A 14,887-nucleotide genomic window follows, 5' to 3' on the forward strand; every position below is an offset into this window, starting at 1 on the left:
ACATACACATGTATGACGATGGCAATTGTTGCGTGTACTTCTATTACTTCTTATTTTTCTTACTTGCCTTTATTACTTAATGTACTTTCACAACAGCAAATATGCAATATTCACCAAATAAAGGTAGATGGGTTAATATTTATTGAATTCCTGTGTGCAAAAGGGCTTATGTTGGATAAACAATAAAAAGTATAGAATATATACCGTGACGTAGGAGCTAACACAAGCATAAATGCCTAATAAATTAAGTATGAATGCAATTGACACATGACGACACACATGGCAAAATCCAGCAAATAATGGCTTACCAAACCAACTTCCTAGACAAACATATTATTAGTAGGGATTTGAACTCAGGTCTCAGACTGCAGAACTGAAACTCTTAAGCACACCCCAGGATCTTAATCACTATAAAACATTAATCATATTTTTAGGATGTAAATGTAGGTTATACACTTCTTTGATAGGCCTCATTTTAATTCTTATGCTTATCCTGTGAGATATTATTATTTCCATTTAACAGAGCTAAGAATTTGTGGGTGTGAGTTTTTGTAACTGCTCAAAGTTACAGAACTAATAAATAAGGAACAAGGACTCATTCCGAGTCTTCCAATGGTAAATCAAATTTTTTCACCACTGTCCTTGAATTTCTTCTGGATGGAACTTGGATTGGCGCTGAGTGGGCAAAGAACCTTTCAAGTAAGAGTAAAAGCATGAGTACAGACAAGAATATTCCATCAAATGTTTGTGTGCCAATTATGTGTAGTGCACAGAGGGTACGCCCAGTTCAAGCCCACAAGGAGCTTAGTTTTTTGATAAGGACATACACTAAGCATATAATTACACAAATGCAAATAATTTTAAAAGCTAAGTATCAAGATAACCAGAAAAGAGGAACTTGAATGTTATAAACACAAAGAAATGGTGAATGTTTTGATAATAGATATGCTAACTATTCTGATTAGATCATAATACAGTACATGCATATATGAAAACAAAAAACTGCACCCTGTAAACATGTTTGATTAAAAAAAATTAAAAAAGAAAAAGCTGGTAAGTACAAAGGAAAAGTACGTTCCTGGGGAATGTATACTAGGGAGACCTGACTTGGCTTGGGTAGAAGGGATCAGAAAAGCTTCCCAGAGGAATTTTTTGAGCTAAGATCTTTTAACTAGGTGTATGTGGGGAGATCATATCAGGCAGAGGGAACCACATGTGTAAAGTACACAAAATAGGAAAGTGCATGAAAACAAAAGAAGGGTAAAGAGGCAGTATAGTTTAGTGATCCTTAAATCCTTAAGCCAAAGATTCTTCCACTCCATAGCTTTGTGACCTTAGGTAGGTTATTATCTTCTCTGAGCCTCAGCTATCTCATCTGTAAGATGAAGATAATAGTACCTGCCTCATAGGGTTGCTTTGAGAATTATACAAGTAAAGTACTTAGCATAAAGTCTTGCACAAAGTACGCATTCAGTACAAGCTAGGTGTGATTATCAGCGAAGTAGGCATTACGGGACAATAATAATAGATGTCTTTGACATCATGGTCACATAAAGATATTAAGGTTAGTGTACTTTATTCTCTAAACCATGGCTTCCCACAGCAGTGCTTCTCAAACTTTAACATCATACAAATGATGTGGGGATCTTGTTATATGAATTCTGATTCTGGGGTTGGGCCTGAGATTCTGGTTTTCTAAAAATGTCAAGATAATGCAAATGTTGCTGGTCTAGGAACCACACTTTGAAAAGCAAGAACATAGGAAACCATAGTTCTATAGGATATTAATAGTACAGGAAGAAAGGGGCTTTTTGACCAAATAAGTTTAACAGATGATATGTTAAAATTCAACAGATTTCTTCTCTTGAGAATTTCTCAGGTCCTTTAATATGCTAATGTGCATTCTGAAGTTCCAATGGGGACATATAAGATGCAGCATTTTTATTGTTTAGCTGCAAGGTATAAATCACCTGATTATGGAAATGCAAACAGATAGGGATTTGTTTATCTCACATAACGAGAACTCAGGAGAGAGGCAGAGAACGAGAACTCAGGAGAGAGGCAGTTGCTGTCCTGAGTTCAGTGTTCAGCCGTGTGGAGACAGATGTCTCTGCAATTCACTTATTCAAAATCATAAGTTGTCTGCTGCAGTTCCTGCTTTGTCTATGTTAAAATCAGTAAGAAAGTTGAAGAGTCAACAGACTTCAGTTTATGTCTTATTGGCCAAAATTGTGTCATATGTTCACTCCATCTGGAAGTAAGATCAAGAAAGAAAATATTTAATTTCATGATCTCTATAGAATATGCAGGCAAGAGAGGGTGTTTGCCCTAGTTCCTGAATGTTTGTTTTTTAATGTAGACTTGTGGGAACAGTGTTCCATAGAGTACACTTTGGGAGGCTATAAATAATGGAGCACCAGTGACAATTTTAAATACAGGGATTGCTTGCTCATGTAGTAACCTGAAGAACTCACACAATTAGGAGATCAAAAGAAGAAAAGTTTTTAAAGGAGAAAAATATGGCCCAACAGAGAAGTGGGAAAGGAGCTTAACAAGTATAGTATTGCATAAATCTCAGTGTAATAGTTTTTTGTTGTTGTTGTTGTTTGTTTGTGTTTGTTTCAAAAGATGACCAGTAAGGGGATTTTAACCCTTGACTTCATGTTCTCAGCCCCACGCTCTCCCAAGTGAGCTAACCAGCCATCCCTATATAGGATCCGAACCCATGGCCTTGGTGTTATCAGCACCCCACTCTCCCAAGTGAGCCACAGTCTGACCCTAGTGTAATAATTTTTAAGTACAGAAGGAATGATTAAAACTTTTTAAATGCCATAAAAAGATGGAGGAGAAAGTTTTAATAAAAGATCACTGGATTTAGTGAAAATGTTATTTGTGTTCTTAAGTCCACTTCAATGGAATGGTAGGGAGCCATGGCCATGAAATAAAAAAAGTTAGAGAGAATAGATAGGTCATTTGAGGAGTTCGAATGTAAAAGAAGGGAACTGGATTGAAATAAATTATCCTGAAATCTCACAATTAGAGAGTTATTTATTAGGCTTTATCATTTTTTAAATTGCAAGAAGCTTTTTATTTGTATCAGCTGATTACACCTTAGGGTCAATAAACTCATGAGTGCTTTTAAGTGCTTTCTTTCATTCTTTCCTCTTTGATAGAGCAAAGTATAGAGAAAATGCAGCATCCCACACAGGGTAGGAAATCAAATGTTTGTTGACTGACTGAATGAGTGAAGAAAGAAATTAAGAAAGGAACAATATAATCCATACAAATGGTATAGTCCTGTAGGGGAGTGCTACTGCATTTGATATTGCAGAATTCATGGCCACTGGTTATTTCTATGATAATTGAAACACTGGATATTATAAAATAAGGGCCTAAACACAGTACAAATTTAAGCTCATGTTGTTTTTTCTTTCTTTCCTCATTGCTGTTAAAAAATATACACTTGAAAATATCCTAGAAAACCCTTTGCATATTGTAAAGTTTTTGTTAGTGTTTCATCAGCACTATGAAAAGTAGATTATGCCTTCATTTATGTTAGAAAAGAAAAATATTACATATTTCATATACATGTGGAAAAAGTCTACATGAATACATGACAGTCATTATCTCACAGGAAAGGGCTTGGACATGGGGTTCAAGGACGTTCTTCTTTTTATATTTTTATACCTGTTAGTACTGTGTGAAGTTTTTTATTATGTGCATGTAATACCTATTTAATAATAATACTTTTAAAATAAGCTAAATAAAAAAAAATAGGCTGTTGGGCCTAAGGAAACAAACCAAATGACTTTAAGGATACTATACTGTGAGGCTGATTATATGTAAGTTTGGCAATTTAGCTCATTTCGAAAACAAAAAAATTCAAAACTAAACTGTTATCAAGCTGTGTTGTCAGTACAGAAGCCACCAGTCACATGTGGCTATTGAGCACTTGAAATAAGGCTAGTCCTAGTTTGTGTGTACTGTAAGTATAAAATATATAAAAAATTTTGAAGACAATACAAAAAATATGAAAAATACCTAAAAGATAAGAATAATTTTTATATTGATTACATGTTAAAATAATACTTTGGCTATATGGTGCTAAATAAAATATACTATTACAATTAATTAGACCTATTTATTTTTATACTTTTTTAATGTCACTATTAGAAATTTTAAAATTCCATATATACCTTGCTTTGGCAGCTTGTATTATGTTTTCATTTGGACAGCAATGCCAGAGAATTTTTATTCAACCTATATTCATTATACAGTGTGCCCACAGTCTATACAAATAGTATATGTCTGTGTGGATATGACTGTTGAGTGAATTAATGTTAAAAAAAAGAGATATATACTTTTCTTTTTTCAAAATATACTCAATCCAACATTTTTCAAAAATGATTTATCTAAAGCCTGTTGTGTTACAAACATAGTGGTGAGCTTTGCAGTTACAGCATGCATTAACATGGTTTGCCTTTGAGGAAATGACAGCCTATAGGGAGGAGATGTTTCTTTTTTAAAAAAACATAATTAATTTATAGGACAATACTGAGGCTATTATAAGCCTAAGATGTCACTACAAACTAGAACTGATATTATAAAATCATGTGAAAATAGGTTTACCCAGCTTAATCAATCAATTAATTAATTAAAAGCCAAATATCCTTTCACTTTTCATTCATCTCTTGTAAAGGTTAAAAAGAGATTTTTGAATTGTGGGTTCTAACCCCATCACATGCATGTTTCTTAAAATGTAGGCACATACACACATATTCACACACACATTTGCACATAGACATTGATTTTTTTTTTTTTTTAAAGATGACCGGTAAGGGGATCTTAACCCTTGACTAGCTGTTGTTAGCACCACGCTCTCCCAAGTGAGCTAACCGGCCATCCCTATATGGGATCCGAACCCATGGCCTTGGTGTTATCAGCACCACACTCTCCCGAGGGAGCCACGGGCCGGCCCCGTAGACATTGATTTTGAGAAGTCCTGATGGCCATGGTTTACAGTAAGATCACAAGTTCATGGTTGAGCTGTGTGGCAGATTTAAACACAGTATGGCAGAATCCTATACTGGGTGTGCATTGTGCCATAAGGTCATGTTATTTGTTCAGACATATAGGAGTCTTCAAAAAGTTCATGGAAAGATTTGATCTTTTAATTCTATTTTACCACAATTTTTTTGAAGTACCCTCATATGTAGCACTCATTAAACATATATAGAAAGGACTGATATAATAAAAATAAAACACTAATATAAAAAATAAATTCAGATGGAAATTTTTCCAGTTACTAAGCCCTAAGTACTATAGCAACTCTAAAAATGAGAATTGTTTTTATTATTGCCTTTGGTATTTTATTATTACTTTAAAATTTTTTATTGAATATTTTATTGATAATTTTGGTTTTTTATAGGATAAATTGTCTAGCTATGATAGTATGAAAAGATTTGCAGGTGCTAAGAATCAGAATTCATAGACCAACAAACCGATTGAACTTGGAGCGATCACTTCACTGAATCTCAGTTTCCTCATCTGTCAGGTGTGGACGTTAATACCAGCTTGAAAAAGTAGTTATGGAAATTTAATTGAATGAGCTATAGTGAAAGCATCTTGCACAGTGTCTAGCAATATACTAGGTCACGTTGAATCTGACTGGAGAGAAAAATAAAATGATAAGCAATAAAAGCACGTATTTAATATGCTCATGAGCCCAAATATTTATGTCACCATCTGCTTTCAAAACTTTCAATATTAATAGAAACAACTGGAGAAAAAAGCAGGAGTAATGTGGATATCATATCAATTCTTTGCAACAAATAAGTCTTCCTGACCCCTGATACTTGGGGAAATAACTGTGTGTATGTGATACAACATGCCACATGCAGTGATATGCATTTGACTCTAGGAATAAGCAAGCAAGTTTGCTTTTCTAAATTTTTTTCATTTGTTGAAGAATTTCCTCAATTTAACCTACCTGCCCTTGTGATACTGGATGGCTGCTCTTTAATAATAATTTTTGAAAACCATATAGTTTATTTTTCATCTGATAATAAAATAATCCTGTAGAAAATTTTTAAATGTGGAGATGTTTAAGGGGGAAATAAAGAACAATATTTATCAACCAGAACTAAAGCCTGTTAACATTTTGGGATGATTCTCTGGTTTTATTTTTCTTTTGCTTTGTTAACAATAGTTGGGGAATCATGTTTGTTGTAGAATTTCATGTTTCGTTCCCTCACTAAATTTTATGATTTAACTATATCCTCAAGTTATTAAAATATCTTTTCATACACAATTTTTGATAGTTCTATAAAACATCAGAAAATGGTTATTCCCATTTTTGACCATTACTCTTTTTAAAAAATATTTTTGTTATTTCCAATTGTTTGTTATAATAAAAAATGCTGTAATAAATGTGTTTCGACTCGAAGGTCTTATTTGTTTGTTTTGTTTTTTGAATTATTTTCTAAGATAAACTTGCAGAAACGTGCTGCCAGTTTGATCACTTAAACAGTTATTGAGCACCTACTGTGTGTCAGGCACTGTACAAGGTCATGGTGTTATAATGAGAAATAGAACAGCATGTCTGCTCTCAAAGAACTGACAGGTCTAGTTGGGGAGAAAGACAAGTAAACGTATAGATGGTTATTCTACAAGTGATAGACAAGATGATTTGGGGTTTAGCTACTGCCCAAGAAGATTAGAGTCAGGCTGTTTGAGACTCACCTTCTATCTTTGCCATTTTTAGGTTGCAAATTACTTTACATCTCTGTGCTGAATGTTCTCATCTCTAAAATATGAATGTTATAGCTCTCCCATTGTAGTGTTGTGAGGATAAATGAGATAATACTGTTCTTGGCACATGCTACGTGCCCCCAAAATATTTGCTATAGTGATGATGATGATGATGGTAATGAAGAAGAAAAAGAGAAAAAGAAAGTGGTAATGGGGATTGGACTGCTGTGTGACCTTCACCTAGAGTTGAAGGTGTGAGAAGAGAGGATATGGTCAAAGAAGGTTTCCCAGAGGAGATAGCACATAAAATGAATTCTGAGTCTGAGTAAACGATATCTTCTATAAGAGTTCAGCAGTCCAGATTTTTAATGCTATTGCTACTGAGAGTACTCAAATATTAGGATGTTGAAAGCTGGTTCAGAAATGATCCAGTGATCTTTAACTTGGGCTCAGGGAGCCTTAGATTCTGATGACATGCTTCAAGGTCATTACAGGGAATAGGAAAATCTTCCCCTTTTTCCTCACATTTAGCACATCTCAGTGTTTATTTTATGTATTTCAGTTCCCCATAAAACTCTGTGATCTGTTTGTTTGGAAAAAAAAAAAAGAAAGCTTTTCATGAACTCCTTCTTTCGACAGATCAAGAAATTTCTGCATGTTTGAGATGACAGGTATTTCTGTGGACTTTCTTACTCTCTTGACTCAGATGAATTAACAAGCATTGTAAACCCAAGACTGCACCCCGTGTTCTAATGAATGTCAGCACTTCATTTTGAATACTGCCTTAAAAAGCACATACACCCAGTAAAAACTATGCTGGATGGTGTGCAAGTCCAAGACAAGCTTCAACCTTTCAGAGAGGATAAAAGAAGGAATTAAGTACTCAGTCAAAGCTAGCTGCCTGAGTCTCAGGGAGACAGTGACACAGGGTATTGTCTCCTTAACTCCTGGGGGATTGGCACCTTTTGCAGTTTCTAGGCCTTTCTAATTAGAGGTGTGCTGTGTAACATTGCCTCCACCTGCACCTATGACAATAACATTATTCAGCACTTAACATTATCAAAGACCTTTCCAGCTTGAACTAATTAATTCATGCAATTCCAACCATCTGGGACAGATAGTATTATTATCCAGGTTTTACAGACACTGAAAACTTCAAAAGAAGTTTCTCCAAGGTCATCCAGTAACTGGAGTGAGGCCAAGAGTATATTTTAGAAGAACTAGATTTTTGAGTTCATTAGAAGATGACATCCCTGAACCAGTCAGCCGCCAAAAGAAAAAAAAAAAAAAAAAAAGATGACAACCTCACAGAGACTGTTTGGACTTGGAGGTAATTTGATTTTTTCCCTCGGGGTGCCAAACAGATACCCCTTTGTTGGATACTAGCTTACTGTTTGGTTTCTGCTGTGGTTTCTTTCCTAGAAGAAATAATTATACCCTCAGGAATCATCACACACATCATAATTCTTTGGAATACCAGGTAATTTTGGAGCTCTTAAAGGTGGCTAACATGTGCCCACTGTTAGATCTCTTTTCCTCTCTTCCTTTATAATATCTACACTATCTCTCTTCAGTTGAGTGATATTAGAACACAGAGCTCTTGAACTGTAAAATGAAACCTTAGAAAAGTCAGCTAGTTATAAAGCCTTTTTTTCTGGTGCCCAACTAATTGAGAATCTCAAAAATCACATACTTTTCAAAGAAGGTTCTTTATAGATAATACAAGCCTTTTAACCACTAGATTTTAAAAAAGATTAAAAATAGCCCATGTCTTCCTAGTTGCAAGGAAGTTAAATTTGAAACAAGAGTAAGTAGCTCACTGGTGGAAAATCACCATTCCCTTTCAACTTTTGTCCTGTTCTAATAGTCAGGTTTCAAAGAGTCATGTCCCCATGCGTTGACTCATGTTGAACAGGCAGGAAATAACATATGTTTAAAAAAATAATCCCTTTCTAAGAAGTCAAAAGCTGAACGACTTTTCTGTAGGTGATGATTACAAAAAATAAAGCAATGCCAAATTAAAATGAATTTTTAACAAGAGTTTCATGTTGATTCAGAGACCAGTAGGACCAGGAAAAAAAAATAATTCTGAAAACTTTCAGAATATATGAGGAAGTTGGTGAATATGATTAAAAACTTTTTCTAAGTACGGATCTTTTGAAATCCAGGTTCCAAGAACATCTATATGTTGCCTATATGTGAGTCACCACATAGTAGGATGAGTAACTCACAGGAACTGGGAGTTTGGAAGGATTGTGTGTTTTACTCCCAAGGCTGTTTTGAATATCAAATTTTAGGCCTGGGTGATGGAGTTTGGATGTGTTGTCCCCTCCAAAACTCATGTGGAAATTTGATCTCCAGTGTGGCAGTGTTGGAAACTGATTGAGTCATGGGGGCAGATCCCTCATGAACGGATTAATGCTCTCCCTGGGGGAAGGGGGATTAATGCGTGAGTTCTCGCTCTATTAGTCCCCATGAGAGTTGGTTGTTTAAAAAGACCCTGGCACCTTCTCTCTTTCTCTCTCTCTTGCTTCCTCTCACCATGTGATCTGCTTGTACCCACCGGCTGCCACTTTCTGCCATGAGTAGAAGCAGCCTGAGGCCTGTGCCAGCTGCAGCTGTCTTAGAATCATAAGCCATATAAACCTCTGTTCTTTATAAATTACCCAGTTTCAGGCACTTCTGTTATAGCAACACAAAACGGACTAATACACTGGGCCACTTAGTTTTTAATAATTTCCGTAAATCTGATTTGCCCCAAAGTTTAAGGATCCTTGGTATTATTCTTCCACATTCTTTTCATTCAGAGGAGCTGAGTAGTTTTGATATGTTAGTTTCTTCTTCCAAGAAAAACCAAAAAGTGATCAAAGTTATGAGAAGTTTGGATCTGTATTCACACAATTTTCTGAAGCAGAGCAAGAAAACAGCAATTCAATGACGATTACAGTTTGCAGATGGCTGTCAGGTGTGTTCCCTAAATTCTTTAGCAGCCTGTTGAACATCAATTACCTGGAACCCAGATGCTCAGACAACTGGTGAGTCCCCCGCTCATTCCTTCAGTCCCAACCCTGGACTGGACTACCTGCCGAGGGGGCGTGAATGCCAGCTGTTCATAACTTAATAGCAAAAACTGGAGCTCATTGATCACTTTAATTTTGTCATAGGAAAATATTCATCAAAGCTCAGTTAGGGTGACATGCCACTTCTCTTAATACCTCTTCACCATCATCCAAAACTTCCTGAAGGAGTCTATTGAGTCTGCTGAGAGACTAAAACTTTTCCATGCTGGGCTTTGGCCCAGAGCAAAACAGTGTGGTAAACTGTGGGGCATTCTATTTGGCCATTTTCAGTGACTCTTTTTTTCCTATATCCATAAATAAAACCTGCCAAAACCGAGTCTTCAATAACAAGATGTGACACGTCTTCCACAAAGAATACATTGTGGGCCACAGTATGTTCTAAAATATAAATATTTAAAAATAAATATTTGTACCTTTTACCTGAAAAATATTTTGTTCAAATTTTCTAATATAACAGAAAGAAAATGTAAGAAGCCTTCCTCTGTGCTGGGAGGGGATGCTATGACATGGTTGATCCAGAAAAGTTCCAGCAGTGAAGGTTATGAAGACACACGTGTTAGCTTTCTCTGGCACTAGTGTTGATGAGTTTGGCAAGAAAGGGGGTGCCAGACTTGAGGCCCTTCACAGGGTGGCTGTGACATCTGTTCTGACGTCTTTATAAGACACTGTGGCCACTGTTTGCAGAATCGGCTGCAGTTTACGTGTCTTCTTCCTGCCTGCACAATGTGGGTCTTACAGAGTGGAGTGACCGCCTCTAATTGCTAAGTGGCAGCTTTGTGAGTATGTTCCTGCTGCATCCCAGGCAGGATTTCACTGTGAATTCACAACATGCCTTTGCTTTCCCTGCAAAGCCATAGTTGCAAAGGATGCCACCCATAGACAACCTTAATGACAGATCAAGTCCTAGGTGTATCCAGGCTTCTTGCTCGCCTTCCTTTAGCCCTGCCCCCCTAAGATGCTGGCGCAGTGTACAGGGATGCCCTTGACCTTAGTCCAGGGCCTTCACACTTGGCATTCTCTGCATCAGGCTGCTCAGGGGCTTCAGAGAGGCACCATTTGTGGCCAAGTTCAGTCGCTGCATCCTCTTTCCCTGCGAATTGATTGCTGGGGACTTAGTCCCTCTGGTAGATTCTCTTGTAACTTTTCAGGTGTCGATTCACCAGTGCTTCCTAATGGAAATGCCCTTCGATAATAAAGCAACAGCTTCATTTATTTTGGGTCTAACTTCACTGATGGGAATTGTTGGACAGAAAGAAAAGGAGTTGTAGCTGGATGCACCTTGTAAATCACGTCAAAGCCACAGATACCTACTCTTTCAGTGCTCCACATCACCTAGTGCACACAGGACCTCATTGTCAGGAGAGCTTGTTGCAATATTTTCTATTCATTATAATTTGGGAGTATTGCTATCAAGCTGAACAAGAAATTGAACATCGAGTTTGAAAAATCTAGCAGAATTAAGGTCTTGCAGTATCTCTTCCTCTGTGTTCAATATAGCAGCTGTTAGCAAGGAAGATGTATTAACCGGAGAGCAGCTAAGAAAGGATGTGCAGCAAATATAAAACACAAACAACATAAATAGAATCATAACCTTCTAGGCCCCTAGTGTTTAGTTTAAGGTCAGACTCACTACAATCTCCTGAAAGGCTTGCTTGTTCTCTGAATAAGTTTTCTTGTTCCAGACTGTAGGATGACATGTAACTGCCAAGGCAGCAGAATTTACTGAAAGTTTCCAGTGTCAGGTTTCCTTGGAACAGGCTGGTACGTGGCTTCAGTCTTCTGAAGCCGATTACTTTGCCATGGTGGGTGCTGACACTGCTTGATAATCTACCCATACACGTACGTAATGTTTCCAACAATTGTATAGTTGGAGGCGTACACAGGGCACGCACTTGATTAAACTACTATGTTTAACAATCCCTTTTCCTGATGTTCATTAGACTTAAGTTATACAAACCTTCAGCTGGGGGGCTTAGGTATAAGCAGGCCTCTAGGAAAAGAGATGGGCCTCTGATGTAAAAATTTTCATAGGACATTATGGTAGAGTGATCTTCGTTAAGTAGAGTTACCTTAAAAAGCACTATAGAGGAATTAATTCAATGTTTATTCGACAAATACGTTTTGAGTAACAGACGTGTTGTCGGTGACAACAACAAAATGATGAAATATTCACTTATGCAGAGGTCATAGTCAAATATAAGAACACAATAAATTAATTAGAATAAAAACACTATAACATTATTAGAATACCTTTGTATTTTGTCTCGCAATAGCAGCCTGTACAAAATGATATGGAACCTCTGAAGAATGAGCTGCTAATTAGGTCTATCTCAGGGCAGGGAAAAAGTCCGTTGGACATAATTAATACAATATTATTCACAAAGATAATATAGCTACCAAAAATAAGCTAATATGATCTTGGGGTCCACTATTAGATGTACAGCATCTAGAATCTAGAATAGTAGATATAGCTAGTAACAGTTAGTAACTACTAACCTATATCTACTATTCTAGCTTCTAGATATTATACATCTAATAGTTCTAATACTTTGAACTTACCCAACTGTTTATAAAGTGTTGGGTTCAATTTGGGACCAAAATGAAAAGAATGTTAGTAAACCATAAGCCATAAGCTCATTCAGAACAGACCATTCACACTGGAGAAGATGGGTAATATTTAGCTCAACTGGGATATCTAGAGAGAACTCTAGGAGAAACATGCAAGCAGTCAGCACATAGCTGAAAGATTTTTATGGCAAGATGTGTTATACGAGTATTCCATAAGACTTCGAGTCAATTAAATGAATAAATCAAAATACTTGATAATGCAAGTAATTTCAACTAAAGTTAGAAAGAACCTCCTAAATTCAGAGCTATCTGCACAATAAAATAAACAGCTTCTTGAACTGATAAGCTCATCATGGCAGGGTTTAGTTGACCGAGGCTGGACCTTTTGTGGAGAATATTGCAAATGCACACAGCATCTCCTGGGGGATTAGACTGAGTGTTCTTTTGGTCTCTCCCAAACCTTAGATTTTACGGTTTGGAGTTGTGGTTTTAATATTACATTTATTTCCAAAACACAGCAATTAAAGCAGATGAGGGCTCTTTTCATCTGTGCCTTTCAATTGTCTTATGACCAGTGTGTGACAGGAGTGGGTGATAAATAAATCACTTAGCGAGTGACAAACAACGTGTCATACCAAGGTCTTTGTAGCTATGTCATGAACATCAGTAAGGATCTCATCATTTTCTACCATAAAAGAATCTTATGATTCAAAACTTTTGAGAAAAATATAGACCAACACATAAACAAACAAGGTCAACATGTTGATGTAGAGTGAAGTCTAGAGTTAAGACAGGGAGAGGAACATCACCAGGAAGAGGCAAGCCATGGTGCAAAAAGTACAGGAGAGTCTCAGCAAGAACAGGATACAGCTGACCCTTCATGTGGTGTTTGCCGTGTGCCAGACGCTGTTTTGGGAGCTTTGTCTCTGCTTACTCATCAATCCTCCTAACAACTGCGGTGAGCTAGGTTTTATAATAACCATCCTGTTTGGAAGAATGAAGAAACAGAGGCACAGAGAGGTCAAGTAATAAAATGCCTAAGATCACACAGCTATTAGACTGGGGTTTGAACCCGGACATCCCAGCTCTAGAATCTACATACTTAACATCTAAACACACATTCCAAAGTGTCTCACTGCAGAGGAGAAAGAAATGAGTTATGGATGAAAGAAGCACAGGCAAGTGTAAAGAAAATGACTCTGGGATAATGAACTAGCAATTTCAATTCTCTAAATTCCACTTTTAAGAAAAAGGTAAATAACTACTCTACATGGATGCTTTATTTAAAACCAGTAAAAAAATAAAAAATAAAAAAAAGATTTTCTTAGCACAATTCTAATTGTCTGTTGGAATCATTTTAATAAATCTGCTTTTTGTGTGTGTATGTGTGGATAAAATAGACTTTAAACCAAAAACTATAAACCAGGAAGCTCATTATATAATGATAAAGGATCAATCCAGCAAGAGGACATAACAATTATAAATATATATGCACCCAACACTAGAGACAAATCTGCTTTTGAATGTTCTTTAGCCACTTGGCAATTGTGCCTCATGGATCGGACCTAACACACCAATGATAAAAACCTGAAAGGATTCCGTTTGCAGCCATCTGCATGGACAAAAGAAAGAAAGTACCTCTTTTCATTATTGCCTCGGTACCAAAGCCCAAACTCAGCTATGGATGAATTCAGGCACCCACAGACTAAGAGCAATTAGAAAATATTGTTCTGCACATGATTGGTGGTGAGCAGTGGAAGAATAATTACAATCTCAAAATGATGTTCTACCATGTAAGCACTCATTGACACTTGATGCTGTGGGTCAAGATAATTTAAAGTTGGGCCGGCCCCGTGGCTCACTCGGGAGAGTGCGGCGCTGATAGCACCGAGGCCGCGGGTTCGGACCCTATATAGGGATGGCCGGTGCGCTCACTGGCTAAGCGTGGTGTGGACCACACTGTGAGAAGGGTTGCGATCCCCTTACCGGTCAAAAAAGGAAAATTTTAAAAAATAATAATAAAAAATAAATAAAAAAGATAATTTAAGGTTCAGTTTTTTTCTCTGAATCCCAGATACTTCTGTCCCCCTGATCTGGTATGGTTAGTGTTGAGTGAGAGAAGAGCTCACAAATATTCATTACCATTTCTAATGTGTTGGAATCACAGAAACCTTAAGTCAAACTGCCATGCAAAAATGTCAGTTGCTCCCTTCTACCTACTCAACAGGATGCATCCTTGAACCTGAGGGTAGGAGCAGATTAAATTCTACTTTACCAGTTACATTTAATATGTTCCAGTTCAGTTTTCTGGAATGCAGCACATGATACACCCAACATATTGTTAACATTCATAGGGACTTCACAAAAAAATTTTACTTTGGTAAGTGTGACCTTTCAAACAATTTCTAAAAGTGTGTTCATTGAAATCCTGTGGGGTGTACCCTAATCAAACACCGCCTAGGGCCACTGCAACAATAGGAAAATGAAAG

This window comes from Cynocephalus volans, chromosome 13 (assembly GCF_027409185.1).
Source record: "Cynocephalus volans isolate mCynVol1 chromosome 13, mCynVol1.pri, whole genome shotgun sequence".
Lineage (NCBI taxonomy): Eukaryota > Metazoa > Chordata > Mammalia > Dermoptera > Cynocephalidae > Cynocephalus > Cynocephalus volans.